The sequence below is a fragment of the Coenobita brevimanus genome, chromosome 72, assembly GCF_032717465.1.
Source record: "Coenobita brevimanus isolate Jiangsu-jjx chromosome 72, ASM3271746v2, whole genome shotgun sequence".
In the NCBI taxonomy this organism is placed as follows: domain Eukaryota; kingdom Metazoa; phylum Arthropoda; class Malacostraca; order Decapoda; family Coenobitidae; genus Coenobita; species Coenobita brevimanus.
In genome coordinates this window covers 7620075-7637534 of record NC_137025.1, presented here as the reverse complement: position 1 = coordinate 7637534, position 17460 = coordinate 7620075, and the positions used below count along the sequence as shown (strand labels likewise).

Genomic DNA, 17460 nt, shown 5'->3' with positions numbered 1-17460 from the left:
CTCACTTCTCTATTTTTTATCAGTGCTTTCAAAGAACCAGCAACTTTTCCTTCTTAATGCACCCTTTCAAGCACTTCATCCTCAAAACTTCCATCCTTACTCATCACACTACGGAAGTAATTAAGTGCACTCACATATTCCACTTCCTCATCCTCCAACCTCACAGTACATTCAGTGACTACCTTTGTCTTAAGACCATAACTTTACTCTTCTCCACATTCACCTTTAGATTCAGTTTCTTACACTCTGTCCCAAACTCATTCGTCAAGCATTGCAGTTCCCCTTCATCTTCACTTAACAATACAGTATCATCTGCAAACGACAGTACAGGAAGTTTCCAAACCAGTGCTGTAAATCAGAAAGCAAATGCCAATTAACAAGGATATCGGAAGGGAAAAATTATCCAATAATCGGAATCAGCTGCATAATGATGAAAAATGTACGTTTGTTTTAAGCAATTTCTCCACCATTTTAGGCATGAACTAGTGCTGTAAATATTTTTCAAAGATGTGGTCATATCCCACATTTTATTGACTTATAAATGGTAAAATTCTTGAACAATAGCATACAGAATATTTAAAGCATATCACTCTGATCTTAAACGTCAGGACCAACTGCCTAGCCCCAGGCTCCTACGCTCCTCATGGGGCAATGTAGGATTGGATGATGGATGGATGGAATATTTTTTCACTGTGGTTAGAAAGAAACTGGAAACAGATACGTAGACAGCAGCCTTATGTCACAGAACTGTGACAGACAGGTATAAACTAGTGAGTCAGATGGTGTACACACACAACTACAGCAACAGTACAAAGAAAATAAACAAGAATTGGCGAAATTTTATTCAACTGGGAAAATATTCAAGTGGTAAAGAAAAATAAGTTACATGACTTTTGGAAAATAAGGTACAAATACACAGGTAAATAACTGAAATTCTGAACAAAATTGGAAACGTTACCTAAAGGAAGAAACTATAGTATATATAAACACTACAGACAATCTACCAATTATGATGCGCTGTTGTAAAGACTATGCTCTGAACACCATCGCATCGAATCGCATTTAGCAGTAGGTTGAGAATTGTGCACTGTCAAAAGGAAATTTCAAGACTCCATGGTTGTACGAAATTGCAAGTTGTCCCTTACGTTATCATCATAACAACTTTAAAGATCGTGTCTAATGCGATAAGAATTAAGACGCCAATGTTTACGGTGGCGGCCATGAAAACAACCAGGGCGCCAATCACCACCACTTCCACTACTCCTCTTTCTGGCAACAATTTCTGAGGTTAACCTCAAAGTACATTTATCATGGGATCTCCCAGGTGCTTGGTTACTCACACAAGAAAAGTTTATGGATTGGACAGGTGCTAAAGAGGCGAGAGAACCCACGTGATCACTCCATCTGCTTTGCTATTCTTGTCACCTTTCATTGTTTCCTTATTCTACCACTTCTGCAGTCACTTCAAGCCTTAAAGCAGATAAACCTTGACGCACAAGAACATCAACTACGTGTGCACTACCTCACCAGCACGAAACATAAAGTCAACAACTTGATTTTCACCTAATATCGGCGTGTATGTGGCACCACGAGGGCAGACAGCGGCCGGAGCGGGAGGAAGGATCGACAGTGACGTCACTACCAGTACACCAGGGGTAATAGACGCCAGGATCAGCACCTTTACAAAAAGAGTTTAAAACAAAAGAAAATCGTTTTGAGCTATACCTCCTATCAGAATGCAATCAAATATTTTTTAATTGCATCAATCCTATTCAGTGCAGTTTCTGTATTGCACTACAAGTTTCAGGTAGGTATTTGATGCCACACTGCAATATTTAACAAAATATCAATAATATCATTAGCCAAATAACGTCATGAGTCAACATAATTAGGCTTATCTTTCATATTGGCAATCTTAGGATAATTACAAAAGCGAAATATGTAGGGGTATGAGCACTGCAAACGTTTGGAGCCTCTCAATTGCAGCTGCACACCAATCCCCGCAACTGGAATGATGTTTTTTTTTTTCCCTTATCAGTTATCCGCTCAAAGAAAAAAATCACACCGGAAAAAATCAATAGTTGATAGTTTGGGGAAGAAAATGTAACTAAAGACACTCATGCACCCGAAATATTAGATCCAAAATAACCTCCTTAGAATGTAGCCTACAGTAGGCCTTCACATTTTATAGCATTATCTACTATGGCATTTATGGATGAAACGCCTGAAATACACCCCCCCGTGGAGATACCCCACCTAGGACGGAGCCATGACCGCACCCCAACCTGGCCACCAGAACTGTTGCCTTCCTGGGGCATGTAGTCTCGAAAGACAGCATTCCACCTGACCCCGACAAGCTGCGCACTATTGCGGAGCTTCCCCTATCGCGAAACGTCCACGAGGTCTGAGCCTTCCTGGGCCTCACCTCATACTACCATCGGTTCGTGAAAGGATTCGCCAATATCGCCAAGCCCCTATACGATCTGTCTCAGAAGGGAGAACCATTTACCTGGACCAGTGAGCGATGGGCTGCCTGTAAAGAAAGACAAGCTCATACCCTCCCCCCCCCGTTGTAGCCTCCCCTGATTACTCCCTGCCCTTCTGACCATACACAGACGTCTCCCTGATCGCGGTCAGCAGCATCCTCGCCCAAGTCCAGGAGGGACGAGAACATATCATTGCCTGCGCCAGTTGCACCATTAACCAGGCCGAAAAGAATTACGGTACGTTGCAACCAAGCGAGGTGCCTGGGCATCATACAGTATGGGCTTTGGAGCATTTCCAGGCTTATCTTTCCGGAACAAATGTCATCATCATCACAAACCACCAGTCGCTCCAATGGCTGCGGCAGTCTGACACCCACAATGCCCAGCTCATCAGATGGAGGGAGACGTTGGAGGAATTTAACTATGAGATCGCCTACCACCCCGGCAAGCTCCATACTAACGCCGATGCACTCTCGCGTCTGTCCCTCCGTGCCGTCCGATGTGAGCCGGATCTCCTCCAACAGTGGTGATATGGACCCCCCCCCCCCGGATTCCGCCCTGTTTATTCGCCAAACTCCACTGACAAGTCGACAATTTATTCACCCCATCGGGCCACATCCTCCTCGACCCTGACACCGCTGTAGACACCATGAAGCATCTCCACGCCGATAATGGAATCCACTTAGGTATCAAGAAGCTCCTCCAGGTGTTTAACGACATCTATTGGTCCCCCAACCCCAACAACCTGTCCAAGCAAGTCACCCAGTCCTGCCGTGCCTGTGCATTAAGCAAGGATGTCACCCACACTGCCAGCCCATCAGGCAGCATAACCGCCCACAAGCCTTGGCAGTTGCTATCAGTAGGTGTGGTGGGGCCCCTACCCCTGAAGTCCAGGTACCGTTACATCATCACCTTTGTGGATACGTATTCCAAGTTCCTTATCACGTGCCCAGCCAAAGAGCATCACGCCGTCGCCGTGGCTGACGCCCTTATCTGCCACGTATTCCCCTATTTTGGAATTCCACAAGCCCTACACTAGGACAACGCCCCCCAGTTTACCAGCAACGTCTGGTGAGAGCTAGCCGACCTACTCAGCTACCGCATCTTCCACTCCTCTCCATACTGGCCACAGGGGAACGGAATTTGCGAGAGGAGCCACTGCACACTCATGAACCACGTGCGTACTAGAATCGAGGAAACGAAAAATGACAATTGGCCTGCCCACGTTAAAATCGTCCAGTGGGGAATCAACTCCTGCTCCCGAGAAGACAGCATATCCCCTCACGAGCGGATTTTCGGGGAGGCCCCTCTCCTCCTGCCCCTACGCCGACACCTACAGCCTTCCACGTCCAATCCCCTCCACCATCTCCAGAGGTGCCTTCGCCACCTGCAAAACGGCCTGGACCTCCAACCCGATGCCACCCCCTCGAATCCCTACAAACCAGGTGATTCCGTGATGGTTGCCAAACTCCCAATTCCCCACAAACTCTCCCCTTGCTTCATGTGCCCCTACACCATCACCCACGTCCCTAACTTCTACCAAGTGATCATAACATCCCACGAAGATACAGAAATCGCCATGTGCGCCCGTTCCGCACCACCGCCTCCCCTCAATCCACCTCACCAGTCCCCTGCACCACCTCACCGCCACTTGCCGCCTCAGACCCTCCTCCCGACTCCTACGATTGCTACATCACCTCTTCCTCCTCCCTACCATCATCGCCTACTCTCTCACCTTCCGCCCCTCATGCCACCTCATCTCCGCAAATCACTCCAGCCAACCCCCCACCCCCTCGCCACCGCCTCCCTCGACCCCAGCACCTCACACCGCCTCACTTGCCACTCTCACACCGCCCAAGCACGCCAAGACCACCCACAACCCACACACGTCCACCCATCATCCTCCGCCGCCCTTACCACTACGTCATCATCCCACGACATCACCTCATCTCCCTCCTCCACCCCCAAAGCCCTGCCCCAAAAGACACCGCCCACCACAGTACCCCACCAAGAACAGCCAAAACACCATGAGGCAGCACCCACTCGACCCCCACACCTCCTTGCCTGCCACCCTGCCACCACCACGCCGAGATCACCCACACAACCACCCGACCGCACACCCTCCTCCACCACCCGGTCCTCTACATCACCACCCCCCAACATCACCTCACCTTCCCCCTCCGCCCCCAAATCCCCACCCCGGACGCTCACACCACGCACAACCAAAGCACCACCTGGCGGCACTCCCACCTCGCCACCCACACCCACCCTAAAAACCACGATCACCCGATCCAGCCCTCCTGCCAGATACGCCACCACCCCGTCCCCCAACCCTTCTGCCTCACCTCCCCAACACCACCCCCATCACCCTCAGATTGCATCAAGCCCAGCTAGAATATCCTTCCACTCCTATTCCTGGGGAAAACACCTGCGTCTCTCCCCAGCATAAAATCACCATCCCGGCCTCCGTCGCCGGCACTCAGTTGAGACCACCAAAGGAGCAACCACCTACTGCTGTGAGAGTCAGATGCACCACCTGGGCACCAGCCTGCAGCAGGAAGGGCTGCATCCACGGACCACACCACCTCCTCCAGATCCTCCGCACCTCTTCCCAGCACCTCCCTCTACCCTCTACCTAACCTGCACCCCACACCTCGGCGAGAATAGAGCAACCACCCAATGGATCACCCACCTCCAACACCTGACCCCAGACCACGACACCAGCACCACCAAGACCTACTACCTCCACACGGAGACGTGACTTTTCCCACCACGACCGTGGTAAATGACAACAATGCAGGGCTCCACAACACCCCCAGGAGGCGACAACAGAGGGGTAAGCAGGGCATGGACGATGTACGTGCGATATGGATGTAAGTCCCATATAATTGTGCGCCCCTATTCCATGGAATGCACCCAGCGCGAACACCTCAGTCCGGGTGTATTGCCCTTCCACCAACCCAGCCTTCATCATGATTGGGGTGGAGCTAGAAAAATAGCTCCAGGCAGCATCCCAGTGACGGCCGATAGCCGCACATCAAAAGCAACGGCCTGTAGCCATGCAACAGTGACCACCAGTAGCTGCACATCAAAAGCAACAGCCTGCAGCCGTGCAACAGTGATGGCCGGTAGCCACACCTTTGAGAGACGGCCAGCAGCCACTCATAGTGCTGCCCACCCCCCCTGCAGAACCCTTGACCTCCAGTTGCCGCATGTGGGGAGAGAACAGTACGCCTTCTCTCCTGCAGTTGCCTCGAAGGGCACAACACTGGTGATGGCCGGCAGCTGCACCAGTAGACAAGGGACAGCCGGTAGCTGCCCTTCACCTACACGTCACCCCTCATACGGGACTTCGGCAACGGCTGGTAGCCGTGCCCGTAGGCAGGTGATGGCTGGTAGCCGCACTTCGTCTGTGGTCCCATCAAGGAGTCGGGCCCCGGTGACGGCCGGTTGTCGCACCAACGGGAAAGGGACGGCCTGTAGCCGCCCTCCTCCCATTGCCCAAGGGACCTCAGCGACGGCTGGTAGCTGCGGCAGGGAGAAATGCCTTTAAAAGCCCCTCGCCCCCTGTGACTCTACAACCCGAGGGAGACCCTGGAAGTCGGGCCCCGGTGACGGCTGATTGCTGCACCGACGGGAAAGGGACAGCCTGTAGCCGCCCTCCTCCCGTTGCCCAAGGGACCTCGGTGACGGCCGGTAGCCGCGCCAGGGAGGGGCGCCTTTAAAGCCCCTCACCCCTTGCAACTTCTCTACCTGAGGGAGACCCCTGCTTAAGCTGCCCCTCCGGTGGCAGAACAAGACTCCCCAGACCAAGGCAGCCTCCAGGAGGAGAACCTTCCCATCAAGGTCTGTCGGAGAGGACCTGTCTTGACCCCAGGGCTCCATCCAGCTGGCACCAGAGGGAGACCAATGCCTGTTGGACTCTTACCCGACTGACAAATGAGGAAATGAAGGAGCATTGTGGTGTGGATGTGGATGTGATAGGAAGCATTAGGAGAAACACACTGAGGTGGTTTGGCCATGTAGAGAGGATGGAGAGAGAGAGAGACTGACGAGGAATGCATGTGAGTGGGGTGGACAGGCGGAGAGGGAGGGGGAGGCCAAGGATGAGATGAAGGGATGCAGTGGAGAGGTATATGAGTGAGGGGGGTGTGAGCTGGGAGCAGGGCAGTGAAATGGAGGGGGACAGGGCGACATGGAGATGATTTGTTCGTGGCCAACCCTTACGGAATTAAGGCGTCTGACAATAGATAAATAGATAGACAGAAGACACAAGATATACAGACATCTAAGATAACAATGACACCAGTACCTGCAAAATAATTCAGTTTATTACAAATCCCACCCTTGGTCCCACACAGGCAAAGGAATATCTCCAACCACCATCATAAAATATTACTGAACTCAAACTCTGATCACACTCTAACTTGCTCTATGGACTTCTGTGATAACTAGCATCAGTTTTCTTTTATCTGACACTGAACTGGAATTCCACCTGATTATAAATTACTAATACTTGCTGAGAAGAGGAAAATTTAGTACAATATTGCAGAGCTGAACATGAGTGAGATCAGATTATGAGTTGAGTACAGAATGTGCTGATCTATAACTTCAAATGGGAAAGATAACCCTCTCATGATAAACACAGCAAAAGAGGAAAGGATGAAAACTGGTCAGCTAATAAACAGAGGAGGATTCAGTATGTACATGTTGTTATGATTCAGTGGTAAAATAAACAGACTGAGCAAGGACAGCAATACCAAGAATTGATTCTGTTGAAACTGAAGGCTAAAGAGGTTATAAAAATATATACAGTATGCTCTGGCTTCACCCAGGTTCTCAGTGGACTTTGAAATCTCTTTAACCAGAGTAAATGAAGTTTAGATGAGGAAAACAGTACATATGGACTTGTACAGTACTTTAGTCTTCAGTCAACATTACATGTACAACTTAAAAACCTTAAATCATAAAAACTTCTACTATGTACTTTTGATATGAAAAATAATAAGACGGACAACATGACAAGATGCAGATGAACCAATTTCACCCACCCACACAGACAGACACACATGTACACCAAACACAAACAGCCTCGAGTAAAATTTTTAAAACTTGTAGTGAACACCAGTATAAGATACTACAATATTAAACAGGTGGTAACTATTACAAGAATGAAAACTACTGCTGGTCTGATCCATAACACTTTGATTAATATGTTACAGTTAACATTTTTTTCTTGCTATCCCAGGACAACTTTTCCAACTCAGGAGAGACCATCTGCGCTGAAGATGTTAAAAGGCTCTCCAAAAATGTCTTCTTTGTGATGATGTCTTTATTTACTTTTACTTTCCATAGAGTACTTGTATTCAGGATACAACAAACACCTCATACTTACCATGTTAAACATGCACAATGCTGAGAGGATGTGCTGGATGTGTCTGTGCTTTAATTTCATCTGTCACAGGAAGGTATTTTTATTTTATTCTTGCATCCTACATGTGATTATATCTAACACAGGGGTGACTTTTAGAACTGGAGGGGTGATATCTTCACTACTAAAGTTTATGAAAAGTGTTGGTTAAAACTGCCCCACAACAGCTTGATTAAAATATGAATATTGTATACCTTTAAAGTGACAGCAGCACTACAACCACACACACACACTTTGCGTGGAAAGATGACTGTAAAATACACTACTGCTATAACTTCTCATTTGTGGCTTCCTTGTCTTAGTTCGTAATCCCACCCATCATTGAAAAAATTGGTACTGTTAGGGTGATCACAATGAGGCACAGTCAAGAAGTCTGGTTTCTAATTTATATGCAACAGTTTCAAGAAAATAAAGCCCAATTGTAATAACAGTATAAAAAGGCAGATGAGTAAACAATAAAATTAGAAATTATGTTACAAAAAATGACATAATAACTAACAGGTATCATTTTATCATAGAAAATTGTACTGTAGTATCAGCTTACTGCCATAGATACAGTAAACCCTCCATTTGTGCATACTTCATTTGCACTAAACATGTTTTGTGCAGGAAAATCACCCCTGACAAGTCTCAGTAAGTGTGGGAACGGAGAGGAGTCAATGGCCATCGTCCCCCACCATAAGACAACTTAAGTTCCCAAAATACACTCATGACACTCAAATTTACAATGAACCAAAGATGTATCACACTAACTAGGAGGGAGGAAGCTGATGATTTAGCCAATATTTGCTGTGGGAGCTATAACAGCCCTGGTTCAATTTATGAGCAGTGAATACCTTGTAGAATTGTGTGTGTTCACATTCTTATCACAGCTTTTTTTTTCAATTCTGTGTGGGTTTATACTGTAAACTTTGATACTGTATAGATAAATATAAAATATTTTCAGTCAAAAAAATTTAAAAATAAATAAATAAATAAATAAGAGGTTTGGCACCCTTGTCGCCCTGATAAATCAACGTTTTCTTCAATACCTTTGAAGGTTCTCTGATAGGCTCCTAGAGATCAATATACAGTAATCTGATTATCTGTTGTAATTCACGCAAAGATATGTTGAGATAATGCATTTTTTCATATAATACACTATTACCCCCGCCAGCTCCTCTATGGGGGGCATAACTCCTACCAACCCTATACTGTACTGTACAGTATTGTACAGTACAGCGTAAATATTCAAATTTAGAAAAAAAAAAAAAAAAGATAAACAGTACATTATTTTGCAGTAAAATATACAGTACATTATTTTGCAGTTAAATGTACAGCTACGCTATATTGTATTCACCATACTGTGGTACTGTAAAAGATTTTCTTGATTATTCCCATGTGGTTAGTGACACACTGTTGGTTAGAGACTGTTACACACATGCACTATTCCTCAGACATTTGTGATCCTTTGCTACTGAAATTGATAATCCAAGATGATTTAAAACAAAAAAGAATTTTTTTTCAGTGACAATGATAGGAAACTTTGATCAAACTATGGTAAATACTGTAACAAACTGTTACTTAATAACTAAGTCTTTCCTCTTTCTTCTGTTTATGGGTGACTCTACACTGAGTGACAAGCCAAACAGTTTCCTGTACACCAGGAAACCATTTACTACGATGGTTGATAACTATACAGCCAAATTATGGTGCAGGGTGGTTTAGTGGGTAACTAAGGCACTTTGATCAGATTAAGCCTGGGCAGGTTCATATCCAAGGGATGGTTGGGGTTTATTGCTCAAGTAATGCCACTCAGGGATGAGTGAGGCTGGTCACTCTCATCTTGAATGTCAGGACCAACTTACCTAGCCCCGGGCCCCTACGCTCCTCATAGGGCAACACAGGATTGGATGATGATCATCCATCCATCCATCATCCAATCCTACATTGTCCCAAGAGAAGCGTAGGAGCCCGGGGCTAGGCAAGTTGGTCCTGCAATTTAAGATGAGAGTGACCAGCCTTACTCATCCCTGAGTGGCATTACATGAGCAATACACCCCAATCCCTTGGATATAAACCTACACAAGGTCAATCTAATTGGAGAGCCTTAATTACCCACTAAACCACCAGATGCCATAATCTGGCTATATGGTTACCACCCAGCCTAGTAAGTGCTTTCCTGGTGTACAGGAAACCATTTGGCTTGTCACTCAGTATAGAGTCACCCATAGGCAGAAGGAAGGAGAAAGAATGAAAGAAAGAAAGACAGAAGAGGGCGTGTAAAGTCACACATAGGCAGAAGGATGAGGAAAGAATAAAGGAAAGAAAGACAGAAGACGATGGAAGGAAGAAAGGAAAGGTGAGACACCCGAGAGCAGCACTACTTTGAATGAGTGGATGGTGAGCGCCCCTACCAACCACCATTGGATGATGATGATGATGATGATGACAAAAATACTCTAGGAATAGTTACGGATCTCCCTGTGGCACGACTGAATATCTTCATATGATTACAGTGTATTGACATAGCATGATGAATAATCCATTCAGATACACACGTATGTTCATACTCCACCTTAATGACTTTCTGCTCCTCATAACTTGGGGGGGGGGGGGGAATGCATGAAAAAATAAGGGACTATTCTTGTCAGTCAGTGACGGAGGCTCCTGGGCACCTCTTCCTTAGCAACCAGTTTTTTCTCCATTTGACACACTAACAGTCTCTTGTATGTACTGCATGTACAGTACTCTACTTTCATATTCATAAGATATACACAGCATACAAGAATACTAGACTGTTATATGTAAAATAAAATAACAAGAGTAAGAGGTGACAGAAAGCTGCCTAAGCTCACAAGGCTATGGTCCAAGGAAAACAATACAGGTACTTTTATATGGTACAAACATGGAGGAAATAGCAGTTAAACAAGTATAATCTTCACACTCCTCCCATACACAGCATCAAACTATAGCTAAATCCTTGAACCAGGACATACCCCACTGTTTAGTTCTTGCTACATCCATTATTCAACTTTGGAATGGCCTCTTATACTGAAAGGGTTGATGATGGCTACATCTAACACCTTCAGTCTGAAAAGTCCCATGTGGTGAAAAAGCATCTGAGGGTCTAAAGAATGACATACAAAATATGTCACCTGACTGAAGGAGATGAACCAACATCAGGAATATAGTACTGAAAATGAACTCATTTCATACCTGTAGAACCTGAACTATGTACAAAATATGGCTGCCAATAAATAATACTATATTGCCATGGCAACATTAGGGCTCATGGCCACTTAATGCTAAAGATATGCATTGGCAAGTTAGATTGATATCCCTGTTGAATGTATGGCAGCTTGGTACTGAGCTGCCATAGTCTTTAAAGCGTGACACAAGGCAAAAATGATGGAGGAAGACACTAAGCAAAGAAAGGAAAACACACACACACACAGTGCAACCTCAAAAATTGAAACATCTAAAGTTTGGAAACATCAAAAGTTCAAATACTATAATTAATGAAATCTGCCATTCTGACTTCCCCAAATCAGCTTACAAATGACAGCAGACACAAGGACCTAAAATTGACTATATTTAACGAGTATTGATTGGCCTTACTTGCAAGCATCTGGTCACCCCTAATAAAATTTCCTTTCCTCTTTGTGGTAAAGAAGCCCTTTATTTTTTGACTAATTTTAAACATTATTCAGATTTCACCACATTACGGTTTCAGAAAAATGTCCTAGTTTTACCGGCTGGTGCAGTTCTGTGCAAAAAGTACATAACTAGGTAGTGTGTGTGCAAATGTTATCCGACGATTGTTGCAATGGAAAAACGACCATGTACGACATGAAAACACAATGTTATCCAGAAGCTCTTTACAGACTGATATTACTGTAAAGAACTATCTTTGCATGTGTTCTCAATGACAGTGATAGTCTTAGAAACACAACAGTATACAACATTACAAAGTAATGTGATAAAATGTATAAGTTCTATGCCGAGTGAAACTACGGTAAATATCCCCCAACCATGCAACATCACTTGTCAGACATCGTTAATGTTTACCGAATTTTACTCACTTTTAACAAAAGAATGATTGTCAGTAGGCAGCAATCTCCTAAAATATTTCTTTCAGATAATTTTTGTATCACTGTTAAAGCAGCGTGTACCTGATATTTGGGTAGATAGACATGTAACTCCAGAGTGAATATAAGCTTCTAACACCTTTTTCCACTCATTTCACACACATACACAACATCCTATTTGAAATTTTGGAATTTCTCCAAAATTATTCTACAATAATGCAGACTTGCATAATTGTACATTGTCATACAATACAACATAAATAAGATTAACTAAGAATTCTGTGGGTGAGCACGTACAATCATATGAAGAAAGTGTAGCATCACACCACACACATTAGTTGACAGGTTGTAAACAAACATCAGCTGATCACCTACTACGCAATGCAAGGCAGCAGTGAAAGATGTGTCTATTTATGTACTGTAGTTCTGTTTTAAATAAAGAACTGAATGCAATTTTCTCATACATCCCACAAACATACAGAAATGATGTTGATTAGGTGGATGTGCACTGTGTCCTTGAATGCAAGGCCTGGGGGGCCAGGTTAACGATGGAAGAGTTAAGAGGTAGGATGTAACTGGAGTGTATTGGTGCTGATGAGGAGAGGTTTATTTAGATGATTTGGGCATGTGGAGAGGAATGGGGATGTCAATTGAGTACAAAAAGTGAGAAATGTTAACATTAGTGGTAGGGTTGCAAGAGGCAGACCAAAAGAGACCTGGAATGAAGTCACTAAGTGTTACCTCAGGGATAGGGGACTGAAAAGGGAGGCTGCTAGAGATCGAGCAGCATGGAAAGCCACCATTAGGTGACCAAGGCCGACGGATGGCAGCAAGTTGGAGCCTTTATAAATGAAATGAAATGAACACTCTTACTGATGGATGTTAAATATGAATACAACTGCAAAGTGTTTTTGAATGGAAGTGAGAATGCAGAAGGTGAGGAGACAGAAATTTCAAGAAAAATACTTTATGAGTAGTAACGAATATTATGCTGATAATTATCATTAGCTTAAGTTAGCAGATAAAATATAAATTGCTGTTATATAATACTGAAAAATCGGATTCCTGAAGCAAGCTCATTAGCCCATACTGTACTAAACTGCTCATGACAAAAGTACATCTAAACTACAACAATTAAGATAAGGATAGCTCGATAATGCTTCGTCAAAAGTTCAAATTTTTTAAAAGTTTGAATAGTTTGTGAACACAAGCACTTCTAATTTTAGAGGTTGCACTGTATATATACATCTATGATAGATGGATACATAACAGATAAAATGAGAGAGGAATAATGACTAGATATGGAAACAACTGGGAAAAAAGGATGATGGAGAGAAAGTGTAAAATAATGAAACAATATGGATAGAAGAAAATGAAACAGACAAGGAAAGAAGGTAAGAAGATAGAAAAAAATACATAGAGGAGAAAAGAGGAGTGTTAAGACTCAAATTGTAACTCATAATCCTTTATCACCACGCAGCACTCTTTTTTCCACCCTTGCCATTCACACTCAAGACCTTAGTATTCTAAGCACGTGACATATTTGGTCTTAATTGCTGCTATTTTCTTACTTAACTGTATTAACCCCTTCAGCCAGAAAACAGGTTTTACAATATTTTTCATATCTGACAATTTCATTCATCTTATGAGACTTTTCAAACCAGACAAGTCTGATATAACATTCATTAACATCTTCACTACTAACGATCATTTCCTGAGAAAAATAAAATACTTTGGTTGTAATAAGAATAACATTAGCAGTATGTCATCATACTGAAGGGGTTTACAGTTTTTTTTTTTCTTTCACACACTACTGTATTGGCTGTATTTTTAAAACTAAGTGTGCAAAGGTGTTGACATGCCTCCTCCTAATGATCATTTGAGAAGAATAGTCAGGAATGATACAATATACTCTCTTTACAATGAACCTCTATTTATTTAATTTTGGATTTAATGAACTCTTTTATCCATCCTACAATGAACCTCTATTTATTGAAATTTGGATTTAAGGAACTACTGTACTTCGACCAGCCCAACAATCGCCTTATATACCTGGGTTCATTAATTTAATGACTTACTCTTTCCCTTCTATTACTGTAGCTCTTTATATACGGTAGAGGGTTTACTGATTTAATAATGCAGGAGAGACACCTTCACATGATGGCACTGATATAACCAAGTGGTAGTCGTAGTTGTTCCCTAGGCAGTCTGGCTGAACAGCCCCGAGTCTCTATGGAAGGCCACGGCCAAGACAAGGGCTTACCCAAAGAGCTCTCAAGGAGTATATGCTGTGCTGTTGGTGCAGGCGATTGTGTGCAATGCAGTCTTCCATAATGTGCTTAATAATATGGGGTGCTGTGTTGCATCCTGGACAGGCATCAGTGATGGAGTCATCCAGCCTCTTCTGATAACTCAAGAGGCCTGGATGATGCTCACATCAAAGGCTGGCCAGGTGGACCCTGTCCTCACAAGGGAGGTAGGATTCAGAAGGGTGGATATCAGGAGGCTGTGCATGCAGCTATCTGTTGTCTTTGAGTGACTGAATGGAGCAGTGAGTGATCTGAGCACGGATGTGCTTCTGGAAGCAGGTTTGAGGAGGGCAAGGGGAGAGAGATGACAGTATTTGTGTATGATATCGTGTGCTGGGTGTTGTTTTGATGTTCCTTGGTGTGTGTGTGGATGTGCTGCCATGTAGTGTAGTGGATGGTGTGGGTTTGTGGAGGTTGCAACAAGAATTTGTGTGCCTCTCATGTTTCAATGATCCACATTTTTTTTTTTCTTTTTTTTTTTTTTTTTTAATGTAACCGACTCTGGGCATAGGCTTCACAGCCTGCTTTCACGGCCCAGTAGTCCTCCCACGTACCGCACACCTCTACATGTCACCACTTTGGCGCTAACACCCACCGTCCAAACTGAATACATGCTAAGGCTGTCTCGTACAGGACTAGTGTATTGGTATTAGCGGGGGTATTTTTATGACATGTTGGCGAGTCTTCTGGTAGATCAGTAAAGTCTGATTTTATGAAATTCAAATCCTTAAACTGTTCCCTGCCCCAGCAGGATTTGAACCTGGTACCGTTAAAACTGAAGCCAACTCTCTACCGATTGAGTCTTGGGGTGGGTGGTCTGTAAATGTAGTTGCTGTGCAGCCTGTGATTATTTTTAGGGCCTTGTTCTGTATGGTCTGCAGAGTAGTAGTAGTAGTAGTAGTAGTCGTTGTTCCCTAGGCAGTCTGGCCGAACAGCCCCGAGTTCCTTAGGAAGGCCATGGCCGAAGCCGGGTCTTCCCAAAGAGCTCTCAAAGAGTGTATGTTGTGTTGTTGGCTTAGGTGATTGTGTGCAATGCAGTCTTCCATAATGTGCTTAATAGTATGGGGTGCTGTGTTACATCCTGGATAGGCATCAGCGACGGAGTCATCCAGCCTCTTCTGGTAGCTTAAGAGGGCTGGATGGTGCCCACATCTCAGCCTGGCCAGGTAGCCCTGTCCTCACGAGGGAGATAGGATTCAGAAAGGTGGATGTCAGGAGGCCATGCATGCAGCTGTGTGTTGTCTTTTAGTGACTGAATGGAGCGGCAAGTGATTTAAATGTGGATATGCTTCTGGAAACTGGTCTGAGGTGGGCGAGGGAGGAGAGATGACAGAATTTGTGTATGATATCATGTGCTGGGTGTTGCTTTGATGTTCCTTGGTGTGGGTGGATGTGCTGCCATGTAATGTAGTGGATGTTGTGGGTTTGTGGAGGCTGCAGCAAGAATCTGGGTGCCTCTCATGTCTAGGTGATCCTTGACTTTGAGGACTTTGGTTTCTTGATGTAGGTGATCTCTGGGTGTAGTAGCTGTGCAGCCTGTGATTATTTTTAGGGCCTTGTTCTGTATGGTCTGTAGTTTTGTAGTGTGTTTTGGTGAGGTTAGGAGCCCAGGCAGGGCTTGCATAATTCATCATTGAACATATGTATTGCTTGTATACTGTGGTGGTGGTTTCTTTGTTGGGTCCGAATATTGTATGGGCAAGTGACCTCAAGGCATTGAGTCTTGGTGTTATTTTATTTGAAGTCGCCCGGGTCTGTAGAGTGTTGTAGTGTGCTTAAATGAGGTTAGAAGCCCAAGCAGGACTTGCATAATTCATCACTGAATGTAGCTATGTACTGTTTGAATACTGTGGCCGTGGTTTCTTTGTTGTGCCTTAATGTCGTCTGGGCTAGTGACCTTAGGGTGTTGTGTCTTGGTGTTATTTATTTTTAATGTTTGTGATGTGTTGTTTAAATGACACTGATGTATTGTACATTACACCAAGGATTGTGTGTGTGTGTGTGTGTGTGTGTGTGTGTGTGTGTGTGTTGTTTATGGTAAGGTGTGGAATGTGACTATGTTCTGCTGTCCAGTTTGTGAGAAAGATCATTGTAGATTTGGCTGGGGCTACTGTGAATCTGTTTGTGGTGAACCATTCGTGTAGTGTATTGAGGTAAGTTTGGAGGATGTTTGCAGTTGTGTTTACATTTTGGTGTGTACATTTATGTGTTATGTCATCTGCATGGGAGGCTGTGTGTATTTGTGGTGTGTGGGGTGTGGGTATGTTGTGCATGTGTAGGTTAAAGAGTGTAGAGGATAAAATAGATCCTTGAGGGACACCAGTTGTGAAGTTTCTGATGTTCGATGACTGACCGGCAAATGTTACATGTGCACATGTGCCTGCTGAACAGTCTGCCAGCCATCTTTTTGTGTTATTGTGTATGTTTGTGTTGAATATTTTGTTTGTGCAGTTAAGGCAGGGGATGACATCCAAAGTGATTCCTGTGTCTGGTCAAACAAACATCCTTCAACTTATCCCTACCGCTGAAAGGAGGATGGTGGGCTACCAGAGACAGGAAACTTTATCCTACTGAAAAGGGCAGCTTTAGCCTATAGTCCACTGTGATCACATTCAGATGAGTCTGGAGTTGCATATATTACCACTGATTAAATTATCTTTTCTTCCCCTCCAGTTACTGTACTGCAGTTCACTACACAGAAGGCTTACTGCACTGCACAATGAGCATGTTTGATCAGGTGCTTCAGAAATAATAATTCAAAACTGGAGGTTTACCCTTACCTTTGCCATATGATTTCATGTGTAAAATGATTAATCTAAGTTTCAACATCAGTAAAATATTAGCTACCTCTTTATCTATGACCATTTTCAGTATGATGCTTCTTTTAATTTTTTTTTCCCCCAGTTATTGTTGCCATTTCCATTTCTTAAAAGTTTTGGAAAGGCTCTACATAATAACAGAGTTAGATGCAATCTCCACTGAGCTTAGCCTTTTCAGACTAACACTGCATTTCCAGTTCATACTCGTTGCCTGTAGGCACTCTTTACCATCTTAGGAGGCCTCCCATTTTCCTGAAAGGGTATTATTCCTTGTAATGTGGTAACATATTTAAAAGTTATTTTTATTACTTCTAAAAAATTTTATTTAGCTTATGGCAGCTACCT

The 17460-nt window shown here is 44.0% G+C and overlaps 1 protein-coding gene across 2 annotated transcripts in view; it reads right to left on the bottom strand.

The window, feature by feature from the left end:
• Nucleotides 1-1648, bottom strand: part of LOC145407009 (uncharacterized) — a 36037-nt gene extending 34389 nt beyond the window's left edge. For both annotated transcript variants that reach the window (XM_080278022.1, XM_080278021.1), the window contains exon 1: nt 1564-1648. The gene's annotated coding sequence lies outside the window, so the exon portion shown is untranslated. The remainder of the gene's footprint in view (nt 1-1563) is intronic.
• Between the last annotated feature and the right edge of the window lie 15812 nt (nt 1649-17460).